This window comes from Eurosta solidaginis, chromosome 2, assembly GCF_040869045.1.
Source record: "Eurosta solidaginis isolate ZX-2024a chromosome 2, ASM4086904v1, whole genome shotgun sequence".
Lineage (NCBI taxonomy): Eukaryota > Metazoa > Arthropoda > Insecta > Diptera > Tephritidae > Eurosta > Eurosta solidaginis.
Window position 1 is genome coordinate 307,173,272 of NC_090320.1, and position 19,502 is coordinate 307,192,773.

The following is a 19,502-nucleotide window of genomic DNA, read 5'->3' on the forward strand; positions in this document are numbered from 1 at the left end:
TGTAACTCACGTACCAACCCGGTGAGCAGAAAAACGTTCCTTTTTAGCTACATTATTGCATTATTTCATATTTTTTAGGTTTTAAAACCAACGAAAAATATTAGGGCATTTTGAAAACTAATCGACAGATCATTAATCCCGTTTTGGTAATCAAACATTTTTTTTTTTCAAATTTGTAATCTAACATAAATAGCAAATCAATAATAATTGATGGGATAGGATTATAACTTTTTCTTTAATGTAGTATGTACAGATGTCGATGACCCTGCCATAGATTTGGGAAAATGTTGGGAAAAAGACATAAAAATCATATTAGAATGCTTTAGTGTTTGAAAAGAGTTTTGTGCTTCTACAGAAATACATTTCTCTCGACACTTTAGTGGGGAAACGGATCTTTAAAATAACCGGAAACAAAATATGAAAACAAATAAGAAACAAGTTTTTACACTCAGTTTAGCAGAGCTCACAGAGTATATTAACTTTCAAGATCGAAAAAAAATTTGATTGAGCCATGTCCGTCCGTCCGTCCGTTAACACGATAACTTGAGTAAATTTTGAGGTATCTTGATGAAATTTGGTATGTAGGTTCCTGGGCACTCATCTCAGATCGCTATTTAAAATGAACGAAATCGGACTATAACCACGCCCACTTTTTCGATATCAAAAATTTGGAAAAGCACAAAAAGTGCGATAATTCATTACCAAAGACGGATAAAGCGAACTTATGACGCAGAATAGAAGATTCGTAAAATTTTGGGCAATGGGCGTGGCACCGCCCACTTTTAAAAGAAGGTAATTTAAAGGTTTTGCAAGTGTTGGCAGTCGTTGAAGATATCATGATGAAATTTGGCAGGAACGTTACTCCTATTACTATATGTATGCTTAATAAAAATTAGTAAAATCGGAGAACGACCACCCCCACTTTAAAAAAAAAAATTTGTAAGTCAAATTTTAACAAAAAATTTAATATCTTTACAGTATATAAGTAAATTATGTAAACATTCAAATCCAGTAATGATATGGTGCAACAAAATACAAAAATAAAACAAAATTTCAAAATAGGCGTGTCTCCGCCCTTTTTCATTTAATTTTTCTAGGATACATTTAATGACATAAGTCGAACAAAAATTTATCAATCCTTGTGAAATTTGGTAGGGGCTTAGATTCTGGGACGATAACTTATTTCTGTGAAAAAGGGCGAAATCGGTTGAAGCCACGCCCAGTTTTTATACACAGTCGACCGTTTGTCCTTCCGCTCGGCCGTTAACACGATAACTTGAGCAAAAATCGATATATCTTTACTAAACTCAGTTCACGTACTTACCTGAACTCACTTTGTCTTGGTATAAAAAATGGCCGAAATCGGACTATGACCACGCCCGCTTTTTCGATATCAAAAATTACGAAAAACGAAAAAAATGCCATAATTCTATACCAAATACGAAAAAAGGGATGAAACATGGTATTTGGATTAGTTTATTGACGCAAAATATAAACTTAGAAAAAACTTTGTAAAATGGGTGTGACACCTACCATATTAAGTAGAATGAAATGAAAAAGTTCTGCAGGGCGAAATAAAAAACCCTTGAAATCTTGGCAGGAATACTGTTCGTGGTATTACATATATAAATAAATTAGCGGTATCCAACAGATGATGTTCTGGGTCACCCTGGTCCACATTTTGGTCGAAAGCCTCATTAATACCTTTAATTTGATACCCATATCGTACAAGCACATTCTAGAGTCATCCCTGGTCCACCTTTATAGCGATATCTCGAAAAGGCGTCCAACTATAGAACTAAGCCTCACGCCCTTTTAAAATACTCATTCATGCCTTTCGTTTGATACCCCTATTGTACAAACGCATTCTAGAGTTACCCCTGGTCCACCTTTATGGCGATATCTCGAAAAGGCGTCCACCTATAGAACTAAGGCCCACTCCCTTTTAAAATGTTCATTAACCCCTTTCATTTGATACACATGTCATACAAACACATTCCAGGGTTACCCTCGGTCCATTTTCCTACATGGTTATTTTCCCTTATGTTGTCACCATAGCTCTCAATTGAGTATGTAATGTTCAGTTACAGCCGAACTTAACCCTCCTTACTTGTTTTTCACATTTTCGATTTCTTTTACAGAATATTTGTTGGCTGGGATATGTCTTCATATTTATTTATTTATGAATATGTATGAATGATTGTAAGTGCACTCGCAGTTGCAGACGTAATGCAGAATTGACGTACCAACATTATTAAATCAACAAAACGAATGTTTATAGTACTGTTTTGTGTGTTTTTTCTTTTTAATTAATTGAACGCAAATACAACAAAATTCTATAAGTCGTGCTCAACAGCAGCAGAGAAAACCAGTAAATTTATGTCCGCAGTTAAAAATTATCAGGTTAATTATCAGTGGTTCATCCCAAAAAGGAGATGACGTTTCATCTTTCTTCACAAAAAGAGATCGCTCGAAGATGTGCATATCTTAATTAAGCAGATAATTAGATCGTCCCAGCGTCGTATTAAGGGGCTTGAAATATTCCCGCTGTAAAGGCTTGGTTTCCTCGAAAGCGGTGCAGCTATATAGCGCCCGTTACGTAACGGTAGAGTACGTTGTCAAAAATTTTTCATGTAAAAGTAATTATGTGGAAAGTAAGAAAACGGTGAAGTTGACCGTAACGTAAAATAGCGGCGGGGCAATAAATATAACGGCCGTCATGACGGCACAGACTCGTTCATCAACGTTTTTTCCCACCGCTATACTCAAAGCGGTGAACATATTGTCAAATGTTTGGAATTATCTATAAAATTAACATAATTTTTGAAGCTTATTTTTTCTGAATATGTTTTTTCGTACATATGCATTTAAAAATGTAATAAAGAAACTAAAAAAACAAGCGAAAATAAAAAATTTTAAATTATGGGGTCGCTCGCCGTAAGTATTCGTAGTCTCCAACAAAACGATACCGCTGAAAACGGTGAGTATACCGGCCGCTCTTTAGCGGTCGTAATAAAGCGGCGCCGCTTTTGGAGGAAACCAAGCCTTAAGGCATGACTGTCGTTGGCGGCGTTAAAAGTTAATCGTATGTAAAAGCAAGTCAATACTTTAATAACTTAGTAGACACCCACCTAAGTACCTAATTGCATGAGGAATTTGAGCACAACAAATTCTTAGCACTTGAACCAAATACTAGACGTATTTCCCCATAGATAGTCACATAGTTAGAACTAAGTCTAATCAAATGAATAAATTTTTAACATAAAAGTAAAAGCTAATTTTTGTTTGAACAACTATTTTATGGTTAGTCTTCATTTCACTAAAATCTGTTAAAATGTGGCGTTTTTCTTAAGTTTTTGGGCAAATTAATATTTTCAAATAAATTTAAAAACAAAAGCAAATCAAAACATAAACAATGTAATGCGATGTCAAAAACCGTTATACCTTCTAGGGTTTTTTATCATGAATGTGGGATATAAAAAAATTGTGTAAGCATGATTTCCGTTAACTATATCTCAATCGAATTACGCCGATTTTAATATCAAATAATAAAACGTTACGAAAGAAACTTCAAAAAATACGAAAAAAGCAATAACCATCATATTGCAATGGAATAGAATTTTGCATCAGCCAGTTATGTAAATTCACTTGAAATTTTGTTTACGTCGGATATGAAATCCAATATTACCAGAAAAGGGTGCAACAAAATCTTAGACGTTTATTGAACTTGAAGTAATGACACTCAAGTACGAATTAATATGGAACTGAAAATGCTCATTGACTCAAGCAAGGTGAAAATACTGCACTTTTGCATTGTAATTTATTTACTTAAAATACATACAAATGTACATACACGTGTGTAGTTTTGTATTAGAACTCAAGTACATTCGAGCATAGCCCTCAGTCAGTGCTTAAATTTAAAGAATGGATAAATGTGACCCGGCCTATGAAAAGGTGACTTATGACTCAAAAAAGAAATTGCGAGAAACAGCTGTTAAAGATAAACAATGCATTTCTTCAGTTTCTTAGAGGTTTTCTTTTTTTAGTCATAAGCCACCTTTTCATATGCCGGGTCACAAATATTGTATAAGAATTGCTTTGAATGCTGTAAATAGAAGCAGAAAACTATAAATAGATTAACAAAGAACAAAAATTATTCACAAACTAATGATCCCACTTAAAAATCTAAATTTGGATTTATTTACAGTAAACCTAATACTACACGTAAATATGTACAGTACATAGCTAAGATTTGTCGATGTTATTCAACTTGACGAAAAAGAATCGAAATTAAAATTCTGAAGGCAATTAATTTTTGACATTGTATGTATGTAATTTAAATTAACGGATTATATATATAATTTTAAAAGTATTAACATACATATGTACATATGTTATAAATTCTGCACGAGTATATTTAGGTAGTAAGCTGGAACTGTTACTTTTTTGGTTATAGGTACCCACTCCTTTGTTATATATATATCGTTAGCTTAATGTGAAAATGTGCTAAGTCACTTTTTTTGGAAATTTGTATTTTAATGCAGTTTTAAAACTGAATTCAAAATACATCGATCACAAGAAAAACATATTTTAATTTTTAATTTTTACGTGCTGTTTGCAATGATGTGTAAATGTGCTAAGTCGTCAGCTGTTCAAAAAAAATGTGCTAAGTCAACCTGTCAATAATATCACCTTGAATTACTAGTCATTTCTTTGTTAGCGCATTTTTTTTACTTATTTAATTCATTCAGTCTAAAAGAAAATGCTTTGCTGTTGTTGTTGTATTAACGATAAAGACACTCCCCGAAGGCTTTGAGCCGATGTTGATGGTCCTTTGCCGCATACAGATCCGGTACGTTCCGGTAACAAAACACTATTAACGTCCTAGTCCGATCATCTCGGGAACGATTTATATGACCATATTAAATGTTCTGGGCCACCCCGTCCTGCCACTCCCTAGTTTCATGAGGAACTTCGGGTCGCCGAGCCTCGGCTGTCAATGAAACAGAATTCGCCACGGGTAGGTAAGGTAGGCAATTGGGTTGGAGAGACTATATACATATTGCGCTGGGAATCCCTTGAGAGGGTTGCCTACACAACCCCTTGAAATTGGATTCACCCAATTGAGACATACCTTTGGTGTTTAATAAATGTTTTGCGCTGACCATAATCCACTTCAATTCTTACATGTCGATAACTACATGCTTTGTTACGGACTAGTTAAAAATATAAAGTAATTCAAGCTTAAACTTATATTAGCTGTTATTAAAATTAAGAACACTACTGAATCGATTTGCTAGATGTATAGTCCTAGTTATAGGTTCATTCATAGCATAATTCGTTTTATGAGTTATTTCGATAAATAATCTATTATGCCGAAGATCACGCATTGGAATATATGAAATGAACAAATTAGATAAATCAGAGCAATTCGTGCTAACGTTTATTACATTATAGGCAAGCATGAGTGAGATTCAAGTTGTGCTGTCATGCAGAGCCTGAATACCAAGCAATTTGCACCTGCTGGTATATGATGGGAGGCCGTCTGGCCAGTGAAGCATACGTAAAGCAATTTTTGTAAAAAATTTTTGAACTCTCTCAATTCTATAGGAGTTATATTCATAGAAAGGATTCCATATTATTGAGCAATATTCAAGACGACTTCCTTAAAGTCACTGGTGTTACGTCTAAGCCCAACCATTGCAACAAATTTTTGAAACAACGAAGTCAATGTTACTAGAAAAAGAGAGTTTGGAGTAAAAAATTACACCCAAGTCTTTACTCTCTTGACAACACAATTAAGAGATTTAGCATTTAGTTTGTAGATAAAGTATGTGGCAGTTGTCTTTTTGCAATAAGACACAACACACCATTTGTTTGAATTTAAATATAAATTATTGTCTGCGCACCATCCGGCAAAAGAGTCCAGATCAGAACCGTTAGAAATAGTTTGACAAATAAATAGTATTTTTTGTAAAATATATAGTTTTAGTGTTTTATTTCAATCATTAAAAGTGAGGAGTGATGGGAAAACATATTGAGTAAAAAGTGCTAAGTCAGGAGAAAAAATTTGTTATGAGCGCGGAAATTGTGCTAAGTCATAAAATAGCTGCTGGGTTGGCAAACATGATTTTTATTTATCGTTTTCAAAGCTTCTACACTCAAAAGCATTGCAAGTAAGGTATCCTCATTCACAGTTTTGAAATAAGATGGTTATTTCAAAAGTTATTAATTTTTTTTCGTCTCCTGTAAAATTCGTAAAAGTTGACTTAGCACATTTTCACATTAAGCTAACGATATGGGATTTTCCATTGCTACGGTCACGACACTTTTGTGCAAAACTTTTATGATTTTTAAGAAAACTGCCAAAGTAATGATTTGATTATTATACGCAAAGAATACTGCCAGAAGTTAGAAATATAGTCCTGCAAATAGTAAATAAAAAAAGCCCAGAAAAAGTCAGAGAAGAGCATAGCGGTCGCGACATAAATAAATAAATTCTGGGAAACTTATTTTCGTACCATAAAGTCTAAAATTTTCCCACAAAACTTACTAAAACTGTCTTACCATATCAAAATTTGAAATATTTTATATTTTCTATATGTATGCGTTCACAAAAAACAAAAACGACACTTCATAGCCCTTTCTGATTTATTATAATTTTAAAATGTTACGGTAGCAACATGGTTCGCGTTTTAAATGTATTCTTGGCGACCGGTTGATATATACATATAAATGAAATGCATCATATATTGACAATTTGAACAGCTCCATTCTTTTGATGTCAATATTGCCGTAAAATACCTTAAGGTCATGTAGGTCAAAACTTTGGTACACATCTTGAAAACGAGGGCTAAAATAGAAAAATGCTTAGTACCACTGAATTCAGCGGACTTGAAATAGTTGTATCAGACCCGTTTCCCACTTGTTTAAAAAAATTCGGTTTAAAAATTATGCCTAAATATGAAGGAAAATGTACCAAATGTTCCCGTCGCGTCAAGAATAAAAAATTAGACGGTCTAACATTTGTTTACATTTTTTAGATATTTAGCTCTTGAAATTTGTTTCCAATTAAGGAAAAATTATGTTAAACTCATCGCAACTTAACCGTCCTGTGCATAGATGGGTACCCGGGTAACTTTTGCATATTCAAAAGTCATTTTTAAATAATCTACAAATAGAAACGAGTTAAAATTTTGTGGCATCCTATGGGAATAAGTTTTCTACAAAAAGGAGACTTTTTTCAAATATACTTTCATAAAGATGGTTTTTTAATAAATTAGTTTTTTATTACTAAAATTAGTTTTTTATTACTAGTTCTCATTGCTGGGATACCCACTAGTAGTTCTCACGTATGAATTGCCTTGTGGTACCCGTGTACCCAGCCATGCGAACTAAGAAGAAAAATTATTCATGAACAGGACGGTTAATCTAATGTGTGTAAAAGGAGGGCAATCTCTTTAAAAATCTTTGCTACTACGATTACGATTTTTTAAGATTTTTAAGTTTTCTATTTATCAACTTTGAACTGAACTTACATACTTCGTCACAATATCCAAAAGCAAAAAAAATTTTTTAAATAATGGAGTGGCATTACGCGAACCTATGTAAACGTTTTTGGATCGTGTAAGATGCAATTTATTAATTAGCTCAGAGAGGTCTGATTTGGTGGAAACTTCCATATATAAATTTAGAAGTTAGTATTTTTGCCTTTCCTGTATAATTTGTAGTTTCATTGAAAATAAATTTAAAAAATGATTACAAGATTTTAAACTCTGACGATGGTAACAGTGAGACTTGGGTGAAGTCCAGTGTTAACAATAATCCTCAAGAAGTAATTGCAAAATTAATTTTTTTCAAATGTCCCGACTATGCCACAAGTATCACGTAGAAACTGGTGGGATAAACGAATAAATCTGTGAGATGGGCACCTGCCAACACAGCCGTTTGATCCAGATTAGTAAAAGGAGGCGGTTCTAATAGCTCACTTCCGGGTGATTTCATGCCCTGATGAAATATGATTTGAGCGGGTTTTGTATATGTACGACATTTGTCATAACTGATTGGTACTAAAAAACTGTGTGCACACTAGGCAAAGGCTGCATTCATTTGAGTGCTTATTCTGTGTTGAAAAATTTTTATAAACAGCTGAGCAGAGCTCACAGAGTATATTCAGCCCTATTCTGCATTTCGACTTGGATTGGAATTTTTTCGATTTGGTATTCTGTGTTCCAATCTATTTCGATCCAACTTCGAATCGTTCGATTTTTTGTATTCTGCATTTCGATCGTAGTTCCGTTTTTCTAAGTTGCAAATTATTTGGCGGAAAAATATTTTCTTTTTATTTTTTCATTAATTTATAACAGAATTTTAACAAAAATGTAAGTAAAACTTGTTAATAAACGTAGAAGGCTTGATGATGATTGTTTTTTATATGTTTCCAGGTCAAAAACAACATGTCGATGTCGAAGTCCTTGGACGTATTTGCCCCGCAAAAGTATCTAACACATACTTGAAAGCATCCTTGTTAAGTCGAGTGTTTTTTTTGAACCTAAATAAGAGAATAAGTCTTTAAACTTAAGTTCAATTTCTTACAATTCGTCACTCATCTCAAATGGATTACACAAATGTCGCAATATTTGCCTTTCCATTCTCTTCTGGCCATTTTCGTATGCGTTGCTTTCCAACTCCACAAATATGCCGCGGCTATTGATTCCATTATAATAGACAGCTAAAATTTGTGTCTGTTCGTTGGGCCAGTTATATGCCAAAGCAAGCTGCCGGCGTAGAGGAAGGTGAAGCGAAAACGTAAACAATCCTTGCGGAAGGAATAAATAAACCTTTATAAAGTATTTTAGGCCAGTGCAATGAAATTAGCATCCTTAAATTCAGAAAATGTCAACTATATTCGTGCAGGAATCCGTTTTAACAAAACTTGGTGGCCACGGCAGGGAATTGGCCAAAAGAACGACAAAAACACACTTACAATTATGAAAGCACTTCACTCAAAAAAATATAACACTACGGCAATATATTCTATTGCTTTTTTTTGTACAAAATGGCGTGGATAATAAAATATAAACGTTTTTCAGTGTTTTTTACAAATTTGCTTTAATTTATTTTGTTCCAATGTTCACACATTCCGTACCAACAGATGATTTCGAAAAATCATTTGCTCTTCCTCTTCTCTTTACGATTCCGTCGTAATGCAGAATACCAAACTTCGATTAAAGCGGAGCGGAGAACGGGAACGTAATCGAAATGCAGAATAGGGGTGATTAATTTTGTTCGCATAACGGTACCCCGTAACGGCATAAACTAATCGAGATGGATATAGACTTCTATATATCAAATGATCTGGCCGAAAAAAGAAATATATTTAGCCATGTCCGTCCGTCCGTCTGTCCGTTAACACGATAACTTGAGTAAATTTCACGTATATTGATGAAATTTGGTACGTAATTTCCTGGGCGCTCATCTCAGATCGCTTTTTAAAATGAACGAAATAGGACTACAACCACGCCCACTTTTTCGATATCGAAAATTTCGAAAAAACGAAAAAGTGCGATAATTCATTACCAAAGACGGATAAAGCGATGAAACTTGGTAGGTGGGTTGACCTTATGACGCAGAATAGAAAATTAGCAATGGGCGTGGCACCGCCCACTTTTAAAAGGTAATTTAAAAGTTTTGCAAGCTGAAAACGCCTTCACATATACAACTTTATGGCGATATCTCGAAAAGGCGTCCATCTATAGAACTAAGGCCCACTCCCTTTTAAAATACTCTTTAATACCTTTCATTCGATACCCATGTCATACAAACACATTCCAGGCTCACCCTAGGTTCATTTTCCTACCTGGTGATTTTCCTTATTTGACAAAGGATGAAGGAAAATCGTTACAAAAAACGTCACCCTTGGTCTACAATTTGGTCGATATTTCCCAAACGTATGTGATATGGAATTAAAAACCACTTATAAACCATCTACGAAACTCTACGAAACCAACACAGCTAAGCTCTCAGCTGAGTATGTAACGTTCGGTTACACCCGAACTTTGCCTTCCTTATTTGTTGTGTTTCATTCTATTACTTCATTCATTCTTCGAATGATTTCAGGAGTGCAGTCTTTTCTTCGGTGCAGTGAAATAACTCCTAAATGAAATAACTCCCATGAAATAACTCCCAAAGAAGGAAATGAATTAACTCCCAATATTTGCCAGTTATTTCATAATGAAACCACAAGTCCCAAAAAAAAATAAAATAACTCCCAAATGAAAATTTGAAATGGTATCTTTATACTATATAATCAGTTACAATGAGATTTGAAAAATACAGCAAACTATTATGTACATATGTAAAAGTTACAATAACAGGAAAACTTGAATAGTGTCGTCGAAGTAAACGTAATTTATTTTAAAAAATCGCATTTATGTTATGAAATTAACATAATTTATTAAAAGTAAAAAATAAAAGGAACAAGTCTGCGTAGAATACCTTTCTGCATAGGAAGCCTTCGGCCTCGCTTATAAAAAATAACCCTGGGCTACGCCATGCCAATTCCACGGTTATACCACACACCCGGACTTGGCATGGCGTAGCCCAGGGTTGTTTTTTATAAGCGCGGCCGAAGGCCGCTTATGCAGAAAGGTGTTCTACGCAGAATTACTGTGCATCGCGCGATTTTTTATTCCAAATTTTCTATTCTTTTGTAAAATAAATAAATAAGAGTTGAATGAAAAATGTCCATTTTCCTCGTTGGTACTATTTAAAAATTTTTCATTCGTTGGAACAATTAAAGCATCTGGTACCACCAAGCAAGCAGTGAATTAGATAAAATGGCTGTATGCTTGTGTTCGCGGAAAGTAAACAAATAAAAAAAAAAATAAATGTAAGGCGCGATAACCTCCGAAGAGATCTAAGGCCGAGCTTCTCTTCCAATTTGCGTCGTGCTCCTCTTGATTTTCCCTACAAATTGGCCGGACGGGACCTACATGTTTTATGCCGACTCCGAACGGCATCTGCAAGGCAGATGAGTTTTCACTGAGAGCTTTTCATGGCAGAAATACACCCGGAGCGCTTGCCAAACACTGCCGAGGGGCGACCCCGCTTAGAAAAATTTTCTTCTAATTGAAAAGCTTTATTTCTAAAATTTTGATGTTGCTTTGCCTGGGGTGCGAACCCAGGGTATACGGTGTGGTAGGCGGAGCACGCTACCATCACACCACGGTGGCCGCCAAAATAACATTAAATTTTACAAATAAATCATTAAATTTTACAATAATACGCAAATTTAAACAAATGAAAATAGTTGATTGTGGTTTTATAAACATTATAAAGTGTACTTATGTATAAAATTCATGTGAAAGTGTTCGTATGTAGATAAACAGTGATAGTTATACCATGGTAACTTTAACTACTAATTACTAGTAAATTGTTAATAACAATTAAAAATTACTTACTGATTATCGTTGGAGAACTCCCTGAGAACCTATGTGCAAAATTTCAAAGTTCAAACCCCTTTGGTTTACGAATAAAACCAATAATGCATAGCCTACCCATAGAAACTGTTAGAAGAACGTCAAAGTTTGATAAAATTGTATTTTTAAGAAAATGAAATAACTCCCAACAAAAATGAAATAACTCCCAATGCCTGAATTACAAACAATGAAGTAAGTCCCAATAAAAATGAAATAACTCCCAATCTCAAAAAATTATGAAATAACTCCCAAAGAAATTTTATTGGGGATTATTTCAATTGGGAGTTATTTCATTATGAAATAATTACCAGCAAAAGTTATGAAATAAGTCCCAATGAATTGGGAGCTATTTCATAATAAAATAATTCCCAATTTGTATGGAAAATATTTGGGAGTTATTTCATTTTTTTGTTGGGAGTTATTGCATTTGGGAGTTATTTCTCTTCTACTACTGAATGAATAATAATAATAATAATACCCCACGGATTAATACCCTACAAAGCTCGCCCGACCGGTGCGAGGGGCGCATCCGCATGACGCACGGATTTGTTTTTGCCGAGTTGTTGATAGGCGGAGGTTTGTTACGCGTAGAGATCTAAAACTGCTCAGCTACAGAATAAAAATCATCAGCTGAGTACTATTTATAACAGTTAGAAATTATACATATACATACTACATTGTTAAATAAGTGAACATTATTAGTTTATTTGATTTTTTTTTTTTTTTTAAGAGTTACGATAGGAAAAGACAGTTTTCTTTATGGCAAAAATGAATCCGTTATATCAAATGAATTAGAATGAGTGTTAAAATCATGACACAAAAACCGAAAAGGTTCATTTAATTCGAAATTAGTTCTACACTGCATCAAAAGAAGAGGTTTGTAATGTCTTCACACCCGTGATGGGACGTTAAAGTTTACTTCCTTCAAAAGAACTAGGAATCAATCCATTCAGGAGTTTAGCCGTAAATATAATGCCTAACATTCCTCTACAACTTGCAAGAGTTGGAAGATTGATAAGCTTCAACCGACTAGTATAAGGTGGAAGATTATACACAGAGTCCCACTGAAAGTTCCTTAAAGAGAAAAGTAGAAATTGCTTTTGTTTGATTCAAGTCTTATCTGCATGAACTCGATATTGTGGATTCCGGACTATTGATCCGTATTCTAGTATCGGTCTAACTAAAGTGATGAAAAGAGCTTTAGTTACATAAGGGTCACTAAATTCTTTGGACCACCGTTTCACGAATGAAAGAACACCTCTAGCCTTATTGACAGTAGCATTAATATGAAGGTTGAAACTAAGTTTAGCATATATCGTGACTCCCAAGTCTACAAAATAGTTTACTGATAGAAGACAAAAATTATTAATTACGTAAGAGGCTGCTGGCAAAGATCTTCAAGAGAGGCACATGAATTTGCATTTATTTTGGTTCAGCGGCATTGAATTCGCGTTGCACCAAGCAACTAAGCAGTTTAAATCCGCTTGAAGCAAGGGACGCTCTTCGATTGACGCATAAAACCTGAAAAGTTTTAAATCATCAGCATACATTAATATTTTGGAAGATTTTATAGTGGTACAGATATCATTAATAAATAGCAAGAACAGAATTGCACCAAGGTGACTGCCATGTGGGACGCCAGAGGGAACATCGATGACATTTGAAAGAGTATTTTTAAAAATAACTTTTTCGTTCCAGCGCAGGTATACGACGAGATCCACTGGGTGAGACCAAATTGGAAACCAAGCCGATCCAGCTTGTAGATAAGTAAGGAGTGGGATACTTTGTCAAATGCTTTACTGAAATCAGTATAAATAACATCGGTGTGAAGATTTTCTCTAAATCCATTAGAAACATGAGTTGTGAATTCAAGTATATTAGTAATGGTAGATTTGGCTTTACAGAATCCGTGTTGCGGTTCTGCAATCAAAGTAGAAATGGAAAATGTTAGCTGATTGGTAATGATAGCTTCAAACAACTTTGGGATGGCCGACAACTTTGCTATTCCTCGATAGTTTTCTACACACGACCTACTGCCACCTTTGTGAAAGGGTATGAGAAAAGATTCTTTCCAAGCAGAAGAAAAACTCCACGTTTTAGGGACAGATTGAATAAATCAGTTAGAGGCTGATAAATGTGTTCAGCGCATTTTTTAAGAAAACAAGTGGAAATTGAATTGGGACCGTACTTGTAAGATTCATTCAAAGATGATAAATATGAAAAAACTTCATCAGGAGATATTGCTGGAATAACTTTTTTGCTGTGGGTTAACTTTTAAGCCACATTGCTTAACAAGGTATGAATGAATGAAGAAACAGCATTCTTAAATAAATGATTTAAAATTTTAAATGATTGCACAGTTCTATAGCTCTGTCATCCAAATGCTGTGAGGTGGAATTTTTTTTCGATAAATGTGAAACAAACTTTTGTGTTTAATATAATTTGAGCTGAAAATCAAAAGAAGGGCCATTGCTATAAAAGGCGAACACATTACCGTGAAATTCGTTAATTTTTTTTATAAACCACCACCCTTATATACATCAACTTATGATACAATTGATTGGTTAAATAACGTATTGTTGTACGATCAACTACCTCACCAACTTTCACAAAATCTGGTTTTAAGAAAACCAAAGAGATAATAATCGTCTTAGGGCATTCCATGAAGATCCCTTTAATGTATGTATGCACATATGTATCTTTATAAAAAATATTCATATATTTACGAAATACATTTGGTTACTGCAGATTCTCGACTTGTATCGCTCGCCAACTAACGGCAGTTCAAACTGGATATTTGTGGCGCAAAGAAGTTAAATTAAATATTTCAGTGGCTCAGATGTCATTCCTTTGACTTTTCATTGTCAATAAAGCGAATTGTCACCAGACAAAGTCGCACCATTCGCTTTAAAAACATATATTTAAGGTATCCGTATATAAATACCCTCTAGGGAAGTCAGTAACTAGTGATACTAACTTTTGGTTCAGAGCTAAACCTAAAGAACGAAATATGTACTAGTTCGATAAAAACTAGATTTTTTCTATTTCAGAAATCGACAGTTTGGTTTTTTATGTATTCTATTTAATTTATACTTGATAAATACTCTATCTACAAAAAGAATAAAATTGATGCTAGTTTTAAGCAGCTTCGACTTTCAGTATGGCTTTTTTCTCCACACTTACTTAAACTTTATAGCATATATTTCGCGATAGCTCCAACATAGTACATTTATACAATGACAAGCAACTTACACTTGAGTCAATTCATTTTAAACATGCCTAAGTCCTTCAGAGAGCAACTTCGAGGAATCCGAAACATTGCATCGAAACTCGAAATGCGTTTTGTTATATAATCTGTGGAATAAGGTGTCAGTTTAAATATTTCGAGTCTTCGCTTAGATCAGAAATATCCTAAAATGGGAGTATATTTTTCCATTGAAGATATTTATGGAGTGATTCGAAACTATCGAAAAAGAAGATAAAATCGTATTATAAACAACATGCAGTTGGTCTGGTCTGGTTCGGAATCAACGAAATAGTACCAACAGGACAACTAGATCTGAGCTGTAAATTTGTACACAAGTTCGGAACTATCGAAAAAGTGCCAATAAAAGAGCTACATAGCTCTGAAGTGGAAATCCGTACCTAGAGCTACAGAAAAAGTAATGCAGCGGGCACAATTTCCACCACCTAGGACATCGCCATATTAAATTCTCCAGCTGAAAACATGTAAAAGAGATAGTGTACAAACTAGTGGTTGTTCCGAATGCACTACACCTTTTTCAGTTTTAGTTCAGAAAGTTGCAATTGAAGTTCAAGATTTTCAATTTACAAAATTTAATTGAAGTTTAGAAAATTATAATTGAAGTTCAATTGAAAATTCTTAGCTTCAGTTGTATCATTCCAAACTTCAATTGCAACTTTCTGAACTAAAACTGAAAAAGGTGTAGAAGCGCACCAGTTTTGAACTAGAGATTTTCCCTACAGGGTACGTACAGACATGTACCTGTATTAGTACGTAATCTGTATGTAATACAATTTACTATAAAAAAAAATTATGAAAATTAGAAAATACCTACGTACATATACACATACATACATCTGCAGTTAATAAAGGATGGAGTGGTTGTTATGAACACTCTCCTCTACCTGTCAAAATTATTGAATTATAAACGTCAAAGTATACATTTCATTAATTACGCAAACCTTTTTGTTTTTGTTCAAATACGGGAAAAGGCGAAGAATGCAGGATGGTGTAAAAAGTAAGATAAGAATATAAGAATTGAGGTATTTACAAGCCCTGGTTACTGCTTATGTGGTTATACATTAAACATAGTTCACAAAAATAAAATAAACTGCAGACGAATAATTTTCAAACAGATAAGTTGATAACGAGCTGACGTGAATACCTCAAATGTGTAAAACTAACATTGATTTGATTTATTAATTTTCATACACAATTTTTAAGAAAAGAAAGCAATAATTCAAAATGGTCTTTTGTGATTCGGCATCTTTTCATTTGACTACATTTATACTTAAATGTGATGCACGTAGCAAATATCGGAGCGGAGGGGTTTGGTGCGTCTCTTAATTTTTTAGGTCCTGATTTCAGGTGGTCCGAAGCGTTCATCGTTAACCTCGAAAATTTGTCCAATTTGTCGAACGATATTCACATGAAAAGATTTAATAATAATAAGGTGCACTTGCGTAATCAATTAGGAAGAAAATACAAATTTCTGCCATTCCAAGGGGCTCAGATGTACCCATATTTTTAGGTCTTTCGCCTTGATATTAGCCACAGATTGCTTTACAGTCTTATGGGTTTGTAGCGAAACACCCTGTATATAACCTGCAGTAAATTACGAACCAGTTCCAATAAATTACAGTCCTAGAGCTAGAAATTTCGTATCTCATTCCGTACCGGTCACAAAAACGGTTTAAAAACAGTTATCAGCGCCAATGGCATCGCCTTATAAAAGTAGACAGTTGCATCCATTGCTTGGACATTGAGCGAGAACTAGTACTGTCGTCAAATAGTATAGCACAACGCTAGTTCTGAGCGAGTTAAATTTTAAGTGCCTGCCTCATCCGATAAGCTCGTGCAAATCTTTTATATCGCGTGAATATAAAATTACCATAAAATTAAGCAAACGTAGCAAAGTCACTGTTCCAACATAAAAAGCCAAAAAAATTTTCCGGTCCAAAGGCTGTAATTTCAGTGTAACCCCGTTTAATTTGTTGCGTCCCTCCCACAAATTGTCATCCTCCCAGCAGATCTTTGCAGCGGGACTCCGCCATATTCTCCTGCTCCGGAAAGATATCGGACCCAATCCGGGGCCTGTACCTGATCCCAGTCCAGAGAAATGGTTTTGGTGCATTTGTCGGAATAGAAACTTTTTAGGACGGTCACACTATTGTCAGTGTGTCACGTGTAAGGGATGATTACACCGGATGGGATGTTCTGGGGTAGACCCCAAAACCCATCGTCCCTGTAGCTTTTACAAATCATTTGTAGCACCTTGCTGTTCACATCTAAGGACGACCCGAAGTCTGCGCCTTAGCCCCTCACTCCACTAGCAAGGCACAACAAGTAAAGGCTGCTGCTCGCCCCCCACCACCTCATACGGCCGCTTCTACCCATAACTACAATCTCCGTAGCAGAGTAGGAAGCATCAGTCCCTGCCTCCGTCTCCTTCTCCACATCTTTCCGACACTATCTCAAGAGAAGGTCAGGGAAACAGACGGTGCCACTTTCCTACAAACTACACCGGGTACTCCAATGCTTACCCAAGCACGTCCAGTCCCAGTGCCACAACAGCACTTACGTTATGGAATCCGTAGCGTAGTCAGCTGTACTTACCCCCAGAGTCACAACTTCTTCTCCGTCCACGTCCACAGAAAAGATCGCGAGAGAAATGGAGGCGGTCCCGCGTTCATCACCCACCACTCAGTGCAATATAACCTATTTCATAACATCTAAACCCAGAGGAATTAAACAAGGGGCACCACAGGGTGGTGTCCTATCCCCGCATTTGTTTAACTTCTACATATCGAGCTGCCTTCACAACCAGAAGGAATCACTATTATATCATACGCCCATGACTGCGCAATAATGGCCACAGGCCCAGGCCCACACATCGATGAGCTTTGATTGCCAAGCCTAAAGGTTACTCACTGGAAGAAAATACAGGCTTGCCAAAGCACTGCTCTCAGAACCGCTAGGTGCTGTGTTCTTATGCCCCAGAACATCACCTATACAATGAGACGAGAGTACTCCCCTTTAGTGAGAGAAATGAAATGCTGAACAAACAGTTTCTGTTGAATACTCAGAAACCTGGGTATTCCAACAGACATCTGATTGAAGAGGCCACACGTCCCAGGGGCTTAAGAGGTCATCTCCGAAAGCATTATGAGGAAATACGGGACCTGAAAATACAGCCGTATGAAGCAAAAAAGCACAAACAGGTCCTCAGTGATATCCAGGATATTGATGGCAGTTTGTGATCGGTCGCGCCTAATGGATTATTGGATGAGGCGAAGCACTGCTACAACAACAAAGCAATCACCTGATTTTTAAATTAACTATCGAGGTCTCATCCTGCATCTCTATTTATCACCCACTGAAGATAGCCGGTCGTATGCGTTGCTATATTGAACATCCTGTCAGGATAAACCAGCACATTTGTTTTGTCCACAATGAAAACTGCGATCAAAAAGTCCTCGATTACTTAAATAGAATGAAATAATAAAAATGCATAGTCGCATCAGAAGAACCCTGCGTTATGGTACGTTCGTATATAGTTTGGATATATGTACTTTGGTATGGACAAGTATGAAATCCACAAAGAAGGATAGTAACTGGAGCTTGTGTAGCAAACGTGTTAATGCAAAAAATCTTAAAATTTGCCTTTTCAAATATGGCAGCAGTAATGGACATACATTTATTTATGATCCAATAAACAGCACAATCTTTTGGGTTTGAACATATTGTAACGAATTTGCTGCAAATCCTCTTATTTGCCCCTTTTGCTAGGTTCGTATCGCTTAACTGTTGAATAAATAACTCCAATATTGAATAATGCAAAAATGGCCTTTATTAAAATGCTTCACAATAACACTCAAACTGTGCAACGAATAGCTTAATAACCAAACTGATAGCTCAAATGAAACTCCGCTATTCAAAATAATACTGCTATTGCTCGCTAGATATCGTGTTAATCAAACTGCTTGACAACTCAAATCAAACTGAATTACTTCTTACTCGCCTGCCCCGCTTTTATAGTGTACGCTGCATACTTCTAGGCTCTTCGATTTCCAGAAGTTACTAGTTTGTTTCGGCTACAAAATCGCCAGCCACAACTACGTGCACAAATTATTGCTCTCTCTTGTGACAACTCAGATAAGATATATGCTTGTGTTTGTGCATTGCCGCTCCGCTGCTCGTATACGTACATATGTGTAGACGCAATTATTTATTCGTTTATGTAGATACATAATGATTGAATTATTGATGTGAATGTTTGTAGTTTACAGTCTCTCGCACACACATAGGCGTATAAGTAAATGCATCTGTGTGTGACATCTCTTTCGGCTGCCTTATATATGTGTATACATGATTTGATTATTGACGTTAATACTGCTTGGCATGGCCTTAGCATCGCCTTAGTGATGGTATAGGTTAGTGATGCTAACATCCGTGACACTGCCCTCCACCTAAGTTTGATCGTCCCGATCAGACAAATCTCCCGATCTAACTGTCGCTAGCATCTCCAAATGTACCACTCTTCTAATCCGTGGTTTCCCAGTGGTTTGTATGCGGTAGATGGTATCACTGATCTTCTTCACAACTTTGTACGGGCCTTCCCAACTGCACCGAAATTTGGCTGGAACACCTTTCCGCCGGTGAGGGTTGTTTAACAGTACCAAATCTCCCGCCAAGAAACCTTCCGAATTAAAGTTCTTGTCATGCCAGCGTTTCATCTTACTACTCATTACCCTGGGCCGTTCCTTCACACTCTGTTG

The 19,502-nt window shown here is 35.6% G+C and overlaps 1 protein-coding gene and 1 long non-coding RNA gene across 2 annotated transcripts in view; both read right to left on the reverse strand.

The window, feature by feature from the left end:
- Pino (Pinocchio) overlaps positions 1–19,502 on the reverse strand; it is a 73,669-nt gene that overhangs the window by 27,195 nt on the left and 26,972 nt on the right. The gene's annotated exons all lie outside the window — the stretch shown is intronic.
- Positions 8,334–9,278, reverse strand: LOC137242923 (uncharacterized). The gene is made up of 2 exons (XR_010950405.1): positions 8,596–9,278; positions 8,334–8,551 (listed from the first exon to the last, which is right to left on the reverse strand). It is a non-coding gene; the product is annotated as an uncharacterized lncRNA (long non-coding RNA).